The sequence below is a fragment of the Schistocerca nitens genome, chromosome 9 (assembly GCF_023898315.1).
Source record: "Schistocerca nitens isolate TAMUIC-IGC-003100 chromosome 9, iqSchNite1.1, whole genome shotgun sequence".
NCBI classification, from domain to species: Eukaryota; Metazoa; Arthropoda; class Insecta; order Orthoptera; family Acrididae; genus Schistocerca; species Schistocerca nitens.
Genome location: NC_064622.1, coordinates 133,424,080 through 133,439,241, shown reverse-complemented (window position 1 = coordinate 133,439,241; position 15,162 = coordinate 133,424,080). Strand labels below are relative to the sequence as shown.

Here is a 15,162-nt window from a genome sequence, read left to right as displayed (position 1 = left end):
CATTGGGAACAAGATTTCTTTAATTCCAATGGCAGCTGCAACATTGAGTCAAAAAATCACAATTTGCGTTTGACTTGTGATGAAGCAATGAAAATCATTGAAGATGAATTAAAAAAATAAAAGGTTCTGAATTTTAACTGACCAGTCACCTGAACCTACAGGTTGTTTTATTGTCAATGTCATTGGTAGACCATTACATCCTTCAGAAAGTGAATCAAAAAGCACTCCTGTTTATAACAGTGTCCGGAGAAAAAAATCTTTGATGCTACTGTTGCACAGTTATTTGCAAATTCATTGCAGTTTCTGTGGCTTGAAGAAATTCAAAACAACAATAGATTACTTTTCATCTTAGACACTGCACCACGTGCAAAATGGGGCTGTGAGAACTTCAACAGTACTATATCCAAATACTGTTTCACATGGCCTCCGAGTTTTTCATAGGGCTTCAAAAGAGAGAAGACTTGTTTCCGGATATCAACAAACTGATTTCCAATACTAAGAAGCTCATTAAGTATTCAGGCATTTAAAGACATTGCAACAAATATACCTCTGCCCCCTCAGCCTCTTATAACTAGATGGGGGGCATGGATTTCAGCAGTAGTTTACCATATTTCAAATTACCTGAGCATAACCAAGGTAGTAATCACTCTGGAGGATGAAGCATCTTCAAATGTAGCAGTAAAGAAATATTTTTAATATCTGGAAGTGAGAAATTACTTCACTTCCATGTGACAGAGTTTTTTTCTGTCATAAATGGTCTGCCAGCTTCAAGAAACAAGACATCCTCCAATGAAGTCAGTGAAAATTGTGGATTATGCAGTGTAAATATTAGAGACTGTGCCAGGGAAATGGGGTCCTTTAGTTAGAGAAAAGTGTAGAACTATGTTTTCAAAAAAATCCTGATCTTGATAACTAAGAACATTTCAAAAATTCAACGTGGTGACAAGTCTATTGCAGTAGAAATAGACGTTACAACAGTTCAGTGTTTCCGATTTGCTTCAATTATGTTGAGAGGTAAATTTCTCAGACGAAAAATTATTTGGTGGGAGACTCAACATTACTCCAGAAAATCTGAAAAATTATTTGGCTGTCAAGTACAACCAGTAAGCCGATGAGGCACTGTAATTTTTATTTTTCTGTCAAGTACAATTAGCATTTCGTTTGAAACTTCAACATTGCTTTAAAAATTTAATACAACTTGATGTCAACATACATATGTTGATTGTATAATTGATTGAATAATGTTATCAAGTATATGAAAGGGCATAATGTAAGCTTTCACCTATTTTAGCTATTTATAGTGACTTTTGGCCTGCCTGTTTCAATGATTATAATGCTTGAACTTCCACACTCTGGCCATTATGCTTCCACTTCTTTGAAAAAATAGAGACTATTTCATTTATTATTTAAATATATGAATAATTCAAGAAAGAAATTAGCCAGTAAAATAAACAACTGAACCAAAAAAGTCATTGACAGGCATGCACACAAGACTGACGACTACGCTTTTGAACAGATGGACGTGGATGTGGGACACAGAGCTTGCAGCAATTGAGGCCAGCAGAATTACAAGAAGAAAGATTGTTGCACAGACCATCCACATCTGTGAAATTCAAAGAAGCTGGTGTTGAGGATGTTGGATCCAGATGGCATGGGCTAAGAAGCATCCACCCAGCACGTCTTATTTTCCCAGCAGATGCAGGGCCACCTGTTAAAGCAGTCTTTTATACACCTGCTCTGCTGCAATTTCTGCACAGTCTTTTTTATGTGGGCATGATCACCAACTAGCTGTCCACCCTAATGAATGGCCACTGCCAAACTGTGGCCAAGAACAGAATTGACCCACCAGTGCCATAACACACTGTTGAGTAGAACAGCCTCGTTTTCAAAGGCTTCACAACTGGTACTTTAGTCCGGATTCTGCATAATATATCACCAAACTTAACATGTGTGTACGGCAAAAAACATTTCATTCAAGTATACATGAAACATATTTGTACATTGTGAAGCCTTCAGAAAAATTGTAATCTTTTCATCTGAAAAAAATTGTTTCTTCATTAGAAATGAATTTCTCTCTTTTGTGGCACTAGACACAAAATTACATGTAAGTACAGAATTATTCTGCAAAAAGTACATAATAAAACAGCTATGGGGAACCCGTGTCACTTTTTTTCTTTTCTTTTCTTTACTGTATGTAAAAATGTTTAGTTACAAGTATGTTTAAACCATAGATTTTTGATGGATGGATAACAATCTTTGTAACAAGAGCTTGTGGAGAATATTAGCCACCTCATGCAGAAAAATGTGCTTTGATGTGCTTCACAATTTCCATTGCTTTTACTGAAATATACTAACACAAAAGCGTTATCTTTGGTATACTAGCGTGGACCGTATCATGAGACCATTGTCTCAGATGAATTGCTATGGAAACCTAGATCCTAAAGGTAATTATATTAAAACTCGTGCATGTCCATGATATATTGTGTATTTTCATGCACTACAGCATGAGTTGCAATCTACATTTGGTCTTTAAACAATTTTAACAGTAATATAGTCATTCAACAAAAATTGTTTTCCTTAAATTTCAATGTGTATCTACATGAATAAATGTATATTTGAGACTGTTTGGCAGTTATGATTGTCGTGGATAACAATTTTGTAGGAAATCAGTGTTCGAGAGTTAATGGTACTGTACCATATATTGTGACTATCATATGGTTTTTGGGGATTGGCAGATGGAAAAAGTCAGTAAGGCAGTGCACAAGTAGGATAAGGGGTTGACAAGTGGGTTCCCTGGGGGTAGGCGAGGTGTTGGTGGTTAGTGGCACCCCAAGGCAGGAATAAGATGTCAATAAATTTGTTTGATGCGCTGTCTTGAGTGCTCTTCCTGGTGTCTGGGGGCAAGGGTTTAGGATAATAATACAAAAATGGTGATACTCCTAAATCTACATGAAACTTTTCTTTCGCACTATAATTACCATATTATCAATACACAATGGATAAGTTGGTGTTACTCTTGTAAGTCACACTTAGACCATTTGTGGCTATCACATTCTTTAATAGCAAAGCAAATTTATCCTAAGCCCTTACATCTGTGTTGAAATCAGCACATATAACCATTACCTTATACAGTCTTTCTGTTTTTCATTTACGCAAAAATGTTTCAAATTTAGCTAAGAATGCAGAGCTAATGTGGTACCCTAGGATGTGTTTTATGATGATTACTAACATGTTATATTCTAAATTCAACGCACCAACTTTCAAATGTGCGTTCTTCATTTGAATGGCTAAAATTCTGCCTGACATCACCGTTTATTGTGGAATACAGGATGAAAAGTTGGTAGCCAGTTTGTAACCTGTAAGTTTACTCCTTGCCGACTCTTATCACTGATCATTCACTGTTTTATAGGGCAGCTGTAGTTCACTCCACCACTTCATCTAACAGAACAAGAGATGCTCCTTTAACACCCTCCCCCCCCCTCTCAAAGTATTGCCTCAAACAATACATGAATTCACACAACTGACTGCCTATAATAATGTCATGTCCAGTACTTTCTAAAAGCCTCTTAGGAGTATGCAGCCTCCATTTGCCCCTATTTTGACTACTTTCATTAAACATGGTAAGGCAACAAAGTCACCAAATCTCTCACTAAAATGGCTCAATGACGACTGGCTGGCACAATGTTTTAGGCAGCAAAGTGCAGTGGAAGTTGCAATGCAGTAGCTGACAGGGCTACACACTGATTGGTGTAGAGGTGGCGGGTGCTGTGCAACCTGCTACCTGTCAAGTTACAACCAGTTTAAATAAGACAATAAGTTTGTAAACTCCAAACAGAAGTGTTTTAACTTTGATTTGTTAATCTAATTCACTATTCACACAGGACTGACCTCCAAATCAACACAGCCACTTTCAGTAGAATTGGCACATTCTTTTTCTATACTATTGATCACATTTCCAAACTGCATCCCAGGCTTAACAACAATGGACACACTTGTCTCCTCTTTAGCAGATTTCGACACAAAGCTGTCTCCGAATATTTTTGCTTTGTATATTTTGTGTTAGTTTTGAGAATTCATTTTTACATGTTATTTTTAACACGGTAGTGCTATCTTCTTCAATGTCAAACACAAACTTCTTACTGTTTACATTTTGGGTATGTACTAGCACTGATCTTCCATCTACAAAGAGCGTTCAAAAAGTTTTGCACAGTCGTCTCTAACTTTTTTATTTTTTGTAGGAGGAGAATGAAATTTTTTTTATGAACATACTTTGAATATTTAGCTCTAAGTTGATGTATAAAAGTATTTTCTTTTATTTACAGGTGAACCATAATGGACCGTGAAGTAGACGTCACATTGCAACAATGGTCGGTGATGGAGTTCCTCTTCAAGACCGGCGATGACTCTGCCACACTGATTCACAGGAAGTTGCTCCCTGTTTACGGGAAGGACACAGTGGATCGCAGCAGTATCGAGTGGTGGTTGCAGAGGTTTAAAGAAGGTGATTTCTCTCTACTGGACAAAGTCATTTTCATTGACTTTTTAGAAGCTGGCTCCACAGTTAACCGGGACTGTTACTGTTTGTCATTGGACACGTCAGTGTCATCAAGACCCACAGACCACAGCTTCAGGATCAGCTCATCAGACTATACCATGACAATGTCAAACCCCGTACAGCCCTTATGACTCAGGAGAAAATTGGTTGGAAAATAGTTCCTCATCCTCCCTCCAGTCCGGACTTGGCTCCATCTGATTTTTACCTCTTTGGTCATCTGAAGTCCCACCTGTGTGGTAAAACATTTCATAGTGAGCAAGACCTGATTTCCTGTGTCAAGCAATGGTGTAAAAGTAAATCCCCAAAATTTTACCAAATCGCATTTACATCATGAAAAGACGTGTCACAGCTGATGGAGGCAACATTGAATACGCTCAAGGTGTAGCTAAATGTTCCAAGTATGATCACAAAAAATTTCATTCTCCTCCTGCAAAAAAATAAAAATCAGAAACAACTGTGCAAAACGTTTTGAACGCCCTTTGTACAATACTTACACTTTTTTCTAAATTGAAGTTTCCTATTTTTCCAGCTGGAGCTTCTTGTTTGGTTACATGTGAGCTAAATATTATGAAACACTTACCCATCCACTTTTGAAGTATTTCTTTCTCCTAGAAGTTTTACAACATTTGCACTGGATTCCTTTCTTGACTTTTTCGTAATATAATTTACCATTATTACTAATCTGATCCATGCCATCTCGTAGATTGACTGTGTCTTTACAGACATAACAAATGCAATTGAGACTACATCAACCAATACATAGCATAACCCAAAAGTCACATTCCAAGGGAGTGGCTCTTACGGAAACAGTGTGTTGGCTTGCACACTCAAGTCAAGCGAGGGCAGCATAGTTTAGCATTTCTTCAAAATTTGGTCATTTCTCAAACATATCACCCACAATGTTTCTTGAAACCAAGGACAAATTCTGTAAAAAGCTTCAACAGTATTTCATAATCACGAACACTACTTGAGCAGCAGAAAGTGATCTTTTAATACATTTTTTTTTATATAAATCAATGAATTTTTTGTGTTCCTGTTTGAGTTTCATTAGCCTTTGAACTCTGAGTGATCCTCTAAACGTGGGAATACTTCTCTTTAACTTATATTGGGTGTAGCTCTAAAAATATTAACAAGGAGAGGTCCCCAGCAATGCGATCAACTTTCTGAAATTATCTATATGGTGATGTAGGTTAAGATCCCAGTTATCGCACACTGCAGCCATTCATCCTGATGGGCCCTCATCTGCGAATAATTGAGGGAAAAAAATTCAAAATTTGGTGCGACTCAATAGCATTAAAAAAGTTGCTTTAGAAAGTATGGTTGTGTGGTATAATGAATAGAACAACAGCATCACATGCAGGATGTTACGTGTTGGTATCTTGTCAGGTGCACTGACTTTTTTTAAATCTTTATCGAAATTACTCTGAGAATTATTTTTATTCAATTAATTAGTTTCAATGCATTTTTTATTTCTATTTCTTTGTCAACATTTTAATCATTGTATGAACTTTTTCATTGTTTCATTTTTTCTTCACATTTTTTCCAACTGGAATTTTTGTTAATATGAATTTAATTATATTTATCTGTTAAAATATTCAATTATTTGAAAATTCTGATCTATCAGTTAAAAAACAAAAGATGAAATAATCTATTTATATCTGTGCAGTGGTGTGAAAAATTTATTTTTATTACCAGATGTGCAATTTTTTCCATGGTAATCATCATACAATTATTTAAAATATAACATAAATATCTACTGCACTATGGGCAAAAATAATTCAGATGAAAATGTAAACGAAAGATTGCTTTATAAGTAAAACGAAACTTAAGTAAAATGAGAAATAGATATAATGAATACAATAATGTGGATGAAAATCAGGGTGATAAAACAAAAGAAATTAAATCTAAATTAATACATAAAATTAATGAAAAACACATGAATAAAGATTTCAAGCAGATAAAGAATTGTAGGGAGAAAAATGAGAGCAAATGAAGTTAATATTATTATTAAAATTATATGACAAGGAATGGCATTAAAAATTACATTTAAGTTAGGGTGTCCATTTCATTTTCATTGAAAAAGGGGACATTTAAAATAAATTAGAGAAAAACATGGGATATTTGTTTGAAACTGTATCATAAAAGTCAGTACATGATACACCATTAAAGTGTGTTTTGACAATGAGCTAGGCCCTCACTCTTTCAACGTTCATTCTGTTTTTTCCATCTGACCACAAAGATTTCACTAACGAAAACACACGTTCCACAGTAGCATTTGACCCAGGAACTGCCAGACAAAACTCCACCAAATCAATCATGTTTTTCATGTTAATGTTTTTACTTTTGAAATAAGCAAATATTTTACACCATGTTGCACTAACACTTTCTTTATCTCCTCCTTCACTTTTTATGAAGTTCTGTGCACATGAAAATTCATCAAACAGTTTGTCTTCATCAACAGGAAAATTTGGTACAATGTTGTTGTTGTGGTCTTCAGTCCTGAGACTGGTTTGATGCAGCTCTCCATGCTACCCTATCCTGTGCAAGTTTCTTCATCTCCCAGTACCTACTGCAACCTACATCCTTCTGAATCTGCTTAGTGTATTCATCTCTTGGTCTCCCTCTACGATTTTTACCCTCCACGCTGCCCTCCAATGCTAAATTGGTGATCCCTTGATGCCTCAGAACATGTCCTACCAACCGGTCTCTTCTTCTCATCAAGTTGTGCCACAAACTCCTCATCTCCCCAATTCTAATCAACACCTCCCCATTAGTTATGTGATCTACCCATCTAATCTTCAGCATTCTTCTGTAGCACCACATTTCCAAAGCTTCTATTCTCTTCCTGTCCAAACTATTTTTCGTCCATGTTTCACTTCAGTACATGGCTACACTCCATACAAATACTTTCAGAAACTACTTCCTGACGCTTAAATCTATACTCGATGTTAACAAATTTCTCTTCTTCGTTTTGCTGTTGTTGATGTTCATCTTATATCCTCCTTTCAAGACACTGTCCATTCCGTTCAACTTCTCTTCCAAGTCCTTTGCTGTCTCTGACAGAATTACAATGTCATCGGCGAACCTCAAAGTTTTTACTTCTTCTCCATGAATTTTAATACCTACTCCAAATTTTTCTTTTGTTTCCTTTACTGCTTGCTCAATATACAGATTGAACAACATCGGGGAGAGGCTACAACCCTGTCTCACTCCCTTCCCAACCACTGCTTCCCTTTCATGCCCCTCGACTCTTATAATTGCCATCTGGTTTCTGTACAAATTGTAAATAGCCTTTCGCTCCCTGTATTTTACCCCTGCCACCTTCAGAATTTGAAAGAGAGTATTCCAGTTAACATTGTCAAAAGCTTTCTCTAAGTTTACAAATGCTTCCCCGAGGTCCGCTTCTACCAGTTTTTCCATTCGTCTGTAAAGAATTCGCGTTAGTATTTTGCAGCCATGACTTATTAAATTGATAGTTCGGTAATTTTCACATCTGTCAACACCTGCTTTCTTTGGGATTGGAATTATTATATTCTTCTTGAAGTCTGAGGGTATTTTGCCTGTCTCATACATTTTGCTCACCAGATGGTAGAGTTTTGTCATGACTGGCTCTCCCAAGGCCATCAGTAGTTCTAATGGAATGTTGTCTACTCCCGGGGCCTTGTTTCGACTCAGGTCTTTCAGTGCTCTGTCAAACTCTTCACGCAGTATCTTATCTCCCATTTCGTCTTCATCTACATCCTCTTCCCTTTCCATAATATTGTCCTCAAGTACATCGCCCTTGTATAAACCCTCTATATACTCCTTCCACCTTTCTGCCTTCCCTTCTTTGCTTAGAACTGGGTTGCCATCTGAGCTCTTGATATTCATACAAGTGGTTCTCTTCTCTCCAAAGGTCTCTTTAATTTTCCTGTAGGCAGTATCTATCTTACCCCTAGTGAGACAAGCCTCTAAATCCTTACATTTGTCCTCTAGCCATCCCTGCTTAGCCATTTTGCACTTCCTGTCAATCTCATTTTTGAGACGTTTGTATTCCTTTTTGCCTGCTTCATTTACTGCATTTTTATATTTTCTCCTTTCATCAATTAAATTCAATATTTCTTCTGTTACCCAAGGATTTCTACTAGCCCTCATCTTTTTAGCTACTTGATCCTCTGCTGCCTTCACTACTTCATCCCTCAAAGCTACCCATTCTTCTTCTACTGTATTTCTTTCCCCCATTCCTGTCAATTGTTCCCTTATGCTCTCCCTGAAACACTCTACAACCTCTGGTTCTTTCAGTTTATCCAGGTCCCATCTCCTTAAATTCCCACCTTTTTGCAATTTCTTCAGTTTCAATCTGCAGTTCATAACCAATAGATTGTGGTCAGAATCCACATCTGCCCCTGGAAATGTCTTACAATTTAAAACCTGGTTCCTAAATCTCTGTCTTACCATTATATAATCTATCTGATACCTTTTAGTATCTCCAGGATTCTTCCAGGTATACAACCTTCTTTTATGATTCTTGAACCAAGTGATAGCTATGATTAAGTCATGCTCTGCGCAAAATTCTACAAGGCGGCTTCCTCTTTCATTTCTTCCCCCCAATCCATATTCACCTACTATGTTTCCTTCTCTCCCTTTTCCTACCGACGAATTCCAGTCACCCATGACTATTAATTTTCGTCTCCCTTCACTACCTGAATAATTTCTTTTATCTCGTCATACATTTCATCTATTTCTTCATCATCTGCAGAGCTAGTTGGCATATAAACTTTTACTACTGTAGTAGGCATGGGCTTTGTGTCTATCTTGGCCACAATAATGCGTTCACTATGCTGTTTGTAGTAGCTAACCCGCACTCCTATTTTTTTATTCATTATTAAACCTACTCCTGCATTACCCCTATTTGATTTTGTATTTATAACCCTGTATTCACCTGACCAAAAGTCTTGTTCCTCCTACCACCGAACTTCACTAATTTCCACTATATCTAACTTTAACCTATCCATTCCCCTTTTTAAATTTTCTAACCTACCTGCCCGATTAAGGGATCTGACATTCCACGCTCCGATCCGTAGAACGCCAGTTTTCTTTCTCCTGATAACGACGTCCTCTTGAGTAGTCCCCGCCCGGAGATCCGAATGGGGGACTATTTTACCTCCAGAATATTTTACCAAAGAGGACACCATCATTTAATCATACAGTAAAGCTGCATGTCCTCGGGAAAAATTACGGCTGTAGTTTCCCCTTGCTTTCAGCCGTTCGCAGTACCAGCACAGCAAGGCCGTTTTGGTTAATGTTACAAGGCCAGATCAGTCAATCATCCAGACTGTTGCCCCTGCAACTACTGAAAAGGCTGCTGCCTCTCTTCAGGAACCACATGTTTGTCTGGCCTCTCAACAGATACTCCTCCGTTGTGGTTGCACCTACGGTATGGCCATCTGTATCGCTGAGGCACGCAAGCCTCCCCACCAACGGCAAGGTCCATGGTTCATGGAGGGAACACACTTCCATACAAGTCCTAATTTCTCTCTTATCTTCTTGGTCCTTAAATGACATGTACATTGGTGGCAGCAAAATCGATCAGCAGTCAGCTTCAAATGTCAGTTCACTCAATTTTCTCAATAGCATTTCATGAAAATAATGTCCTCTTGCCTCCAGGGATTCCATTTTTGAGTTGACAAAGCATCTCCCTAATACTCATTTTTTGCTTGTTGACCAAACCTAATGGTAACAAATCTGACAGCGTGCCCAAATATTAAAGCAGTACTCCCTATCAAGCCACTTGTGTATCTGTGAACTTAATTCATAAGCTTGGACCTTCATTAAGTCTTCAGCTGGGCACTCTGCCAAATGCTTTCCAGAAATCTAAGAATACGGAATCTCCCTGTTGCCCTTTACCAGTGGCTCTCAGGATATCGTATGAGAAAAAGAAAAGCTGAGCTTCGCATGAGTGTTGTTTTATAACTCAATGCTAATTTGTGGACAGAAGTGCCTCTGTCTCGAAGTAATTTATTATATTCAAACTCGGAATATGTTCAAGAATTCTGCAGTAAACAGACGTTAATGACATTGGTCTGTAAATTTGCAGATCTGTTCTTTTACCCTTCTTATACACAAGAGTCACCTGCACTTTTTTCCAGTCACTTGGGACCTTGCAATCAGAGACAGAGTCTAATAAATGCAAGCTATGTAAGGGACCTATGCTGTATAGTACTCTCTGTAGTACAGAACTGGGATTCCATCACGACCTGATGACATTTGTTCAACTCTCAGTTGCTTTTGTAGATCAGAGATGCCTATTAGTATGTCCTTCACACAAGACTCTAAGCAGGTCAAAAGCCAATTTGTTTGTACAATCCCCCTATGCAAATGGTTTCTAAAACACAAAATTTAAAATTTCAGTTTTCCTTTTGCTGTCTTCTGTTGCCCTACCAGAGTAGTCAATGAATTAATGGATACAAACTTTTGACCCACTTACTGAATTTCCTTATGCCTGAATTTTCTCAGGTTCTCAGCAAGACCATTTTGCTAAGGTATAAGATTGTGGAAGTTCATGTATGCTTCACGCACTGATCCTATTTATAGGACTACAAATTTCTACCACCTTCACTTTTGTCATTTATGCATTTATTTTTAGAATCGGGGGTGCAAGTGTCTATGCTTCCTAAGCATTTTCTGAATTTTGTAGGTCTTCTCTGTCCAGCACATACTTCTCCACAGCACTAATTACAATCAATTTAAATAGTGCTCATAATTCCTCTGCATCAATCATATTGGAATTAAATGATATTCATTCATTGTCTAAGTGGGATGCGAACAACTGCTTATCTGCTCTTTCTAGCAAAAATACTCTCCTAGCATTCTTGCTGATTTATTAACTTTAGTAACCACCATCACTATGATGAAATGATCACTAATCCCTTCTTCTATACTGACACTGTATCAGGTCAGGCTTGATTGAACCTGGTAGTCTTAAATATTTGCACTGTGTGGCCTGTTGAACTTTATGTGCTAGACAGGTTTTGGAAAACTGCGTTCAAAACTGCTTCCCCAGACTGACTGCACCACTTGCACTGAACCCTTAGACTTCTGTCTGTAATCGGTAGGTTAAAATTGCCTACAACTAATACTGCATTCTCTGGGTGTTTCCACACTATCAAGCATAGACTTTCTGTGGATGATTTTTAAAACTGTCACAACAGAATTTGGTGGCTGGTAAAAACATCCAATCGTTAACTTGAACCTAGGCCTATTACCTGCATCCAGATGACTTCACTTGCACTCAATTTTGATCTAAATAGAGATGATATTTTTTACATGAAATGTATTCACAGTTGTTAATATGGACAACCATCGGCTGTATAATGGAATGAATATGAAAATTTGTGTCAGATTGGGTCTCAAATCTGGATTACACACTGTAAGCAAAGTGTCATCTTAACCACTTTTGCTATCCATGCATGACTTATGGCCACACCCTAACTTCCATATATCGACAGTCGTGCATCACAACCTCACTCTTACACTTCCTGTAATTCCCATATGGGGAGGGAGGGGGGACATTTCAATTTAAAATTGCTGCCTCATATCGATGGCTAAATATGACACTGCAGTGCCTTAACACAGGCATACATACATGCATGTTCAAAGGAACACTGCATCCTATTTCTTTTAACAACACAGGCGCTGCAATATTGTACATAGTATTTTTGTTGATTGCATGTAACAGATCCCTCCTATAGCATCTACTCTGTTTTTCCAATATGAGTTCCATGCCCTGCTAAATACTTTCAAGCTTTCTACTTTGGGTTTCTGCCAGCTTTCACTTCCAAGAATAATTTGAGTACGACAACTTTCCTCGAGGACAGTAAATTCAGTAAGTTTTATTATGAATGCTACAGTAATTTACCACTGAAATTCTAGCAATTGAAATGTCTTTACTCTGTACAAGATCTAATTTCGCTCTGTGTATTGACTGACTAGCATTCATCAGACAACCTCAAACTATTGCCTAGCCCAGGCCTAGCAAAACATAACTCACGAGCCATTCCCCACCAGCAAGTGCTTCCCCCTCCAACTCAACTTGTGCGGTGATGTCACAGCCCCGACACAGCCATGCCGGATGACTGTCAGTCATCATGTATCGTAAGCTCTATGATATCAACACACTAAACGCAAATGCCAAAAGACATGCAGGAACTTTATTTAGTTATTTGTCTCTAACTCTTATACTTACATTAATGAGATACGAGGTGTGTTCAAAGAGAAACTGAACTTTTGCTGGACCTGCTTTATTGTTTATTGCACGACATTTTAAGCACTGCCCCTTCAAAACAGCTCCTCTACTGACAATACGTCATTCCCACCATTTCTTCTGGTTTTGAAATTCCTCCTGGAATACATTTTGTGGGATGGCGCACAAGTTTATTGTCACATCTCCTCTATGGCTTGGAAATGACATCCTTTCAATGTGTTTTTCAGTTTGGGAAACAGAAGAAAGTCTGTAGTCTAGGTCCAAAGAATATGGTGGATGGGGGACAATGGGAATGTGGTGTTTTGCTAGATAGCTGCAGACAAGGAGCGACACATGAGCTGGCGCATTGTCATGATGTGACATCCAACTCTGGTTTTCCCACAATTCAGGCTGCCTCCTGCGCACAGCAGTCCTCATGCGCACTAGGATTCTCTGGTAGACTTCCTTGTTTACCAACTGACACAAATCCACGATGAATGTCTTTGTAGTGAAAGAACACAACCAACATAACCTTGATCTTTGTCCGATTCATGTGCTTTTTTTTTGGACAAGGTGACACTTTGCCCACCCACTACAACTACTGCATCTTCGTTCAGCATCATAGCCACTGTCATTAACAGCGGCAAGCAGTTCCTTGCACATTTCTGATCTCCAGTCAGCAAATGCAGTACGAATTTTGCACTGACTTGATGCATCTCAAGTTTCTCACTCAAAATTAGATGGCATGATCCACTCCTCAGCAACTTCCTGAACAGTTAAACAACAATTTTCGCAAATCACAGCATGAACGCTATCCGCATGGCCATCATCTGTTGATGAGGAAGGATGTCCAGACTTTGAATTGACAGAGACCAACATTCTGCCCTGTTGAAAACATTTAAACCACTCATTGCACTGTGTGCGACTCATACAGTTCTCCCTGTATGCTTGGCTAACCATTTAAAATGTCTCTGTGACACACACACACACACACACACACACACACACACACACACTTCTCCAAGCTCCTTCATTGCACCAATCCAACGAGCTGGCTGTACAGGGCTTACTTCAGCAGCTGTGGTTCGCTTTCTAATTCTACGAGTGACACGAGGAAAATGGCAATTTGTTGTCTAAACCTATACCAATAAACATTGTACAGGTAGTTCAAAAGATCTATGTTAATACAAGAATCCAAATAATTGGGAATAATGAAGAAACTACAAAGGTTATTAATTTAGGAGTTCGACAAGGTTGCAGCCCCTCTGCACTATATATATATATATATATATATATATATATATATATATATACTCCTGGAAATTGAAATAAGAACACCGTGAATTCATTGTCCCAGGAAGGGGAAACTTTATTGACATATTCCTGGGGTCAGATACATCACATGATCACACTGACAGAACCACAGGCACATAGACACAGGCAACAGAGCATGCACAATGTCGGCACTAGTACAGTGTACATCCACCTTTCGCAGCAATGCAGGCTGCTATTCTCCCATGGAGACGATCGTAGAGATGCTGGATGTAGTCCTGTGGAACGGCTTGCCATGCCATTTCCACCTGGCGCCTCAGTTGGACCAGCGTTCGTGCTGGACGTGCAGACCGCGTGAGACGACGCTTCATCCAGTCCCAAACATGCTCAATGGGGGACAGATACGGAGATCTTGCTGGCCAGGGTAGTTGACTTACACCTTCTAGAGCACGTTGGGTGGCACGGGATACATGCGGACGTGCATTGTCCTGTTGGAACAGCAAGTTCCCTTGCCGGTCTAGGAATGGTAGAACGATGGGTTCGATGACGGTTTGGATGTACCGTGCACTATTCAGTGTCCCCTCGACGATCACCAGTGGTGTACGGCCAGTGTAGGAGATCGCTCCCCACACCATGATGCCGGGTGTTGGCCCTGTGTGCCTCGGTCGTATGCAGTCCTGATTGTGGCGCTCACCTGCACGGCGCCAAACACGCATACGACCATCATTGGCACCAAGGCAGAAGCGACTCTCATCGCTGAAGACGACACGTCTCCATTCGTCCCTCCATTCACGCCTGTCGCGACACCACTGGAGGCGGGCTGCACGATGTTGGGGCGTGAGCGGAAGACGGCCTAACGGTGTGCGGGACCGTAGCCCAGCTTCATGGAGACGGTTGCGAATGGTCCTCGCCGATACCCCAGGAGCAACAGTGTCCCTAATTTGCTGGGAAGTGGCGGTGCGGTCCCCTACGGCACTGCGTAGGATCCTACGGTCTTGGCGTGCATCCGTGCGTCGCTGCGGTCCGGTCCCAGGTCGACGGGCACGTGCACCTTCCGCCGACCACTGGCGACAACATCGATGTACTGTGGAGACCTCACGCCCCACGTGTTGAG

At 39.4% G+C, this 15,162-nt stretch overlaps 2 protein-coding genes across 3 annotated transcripts in view; one reads left to right on the top strand and one right to left on the bottom strand.

Annotated features, from left to right (window-relative positions):
• The window catches only part of LOC126203913 (ribonuclease P protein subunit p29), a 155,734-nt gene extending 153,769 nt beyond the window's left edge, over positions 1-1,965 (top strand). Inside the window, exon 6 of the mRNA XM_049938302.1 lies at positions 1,517-1,965. The gene's annotated coding sequence lies outside the window, so the exon portion shown is untranslated. The remainder of the gene's footprint in view (positions 1-1,516) is intronic.
• LOC126203909 (RISC-loading complex subunit tarbp2-like) overlaps positions 1-15,162 on the bottom strand; it is a 96,374-nt gene that overhangs the window by 2,020 nt on the left and 79,192 nt on the right. The gene's annotated exons all lie outside the window — the stretch shown is intronic.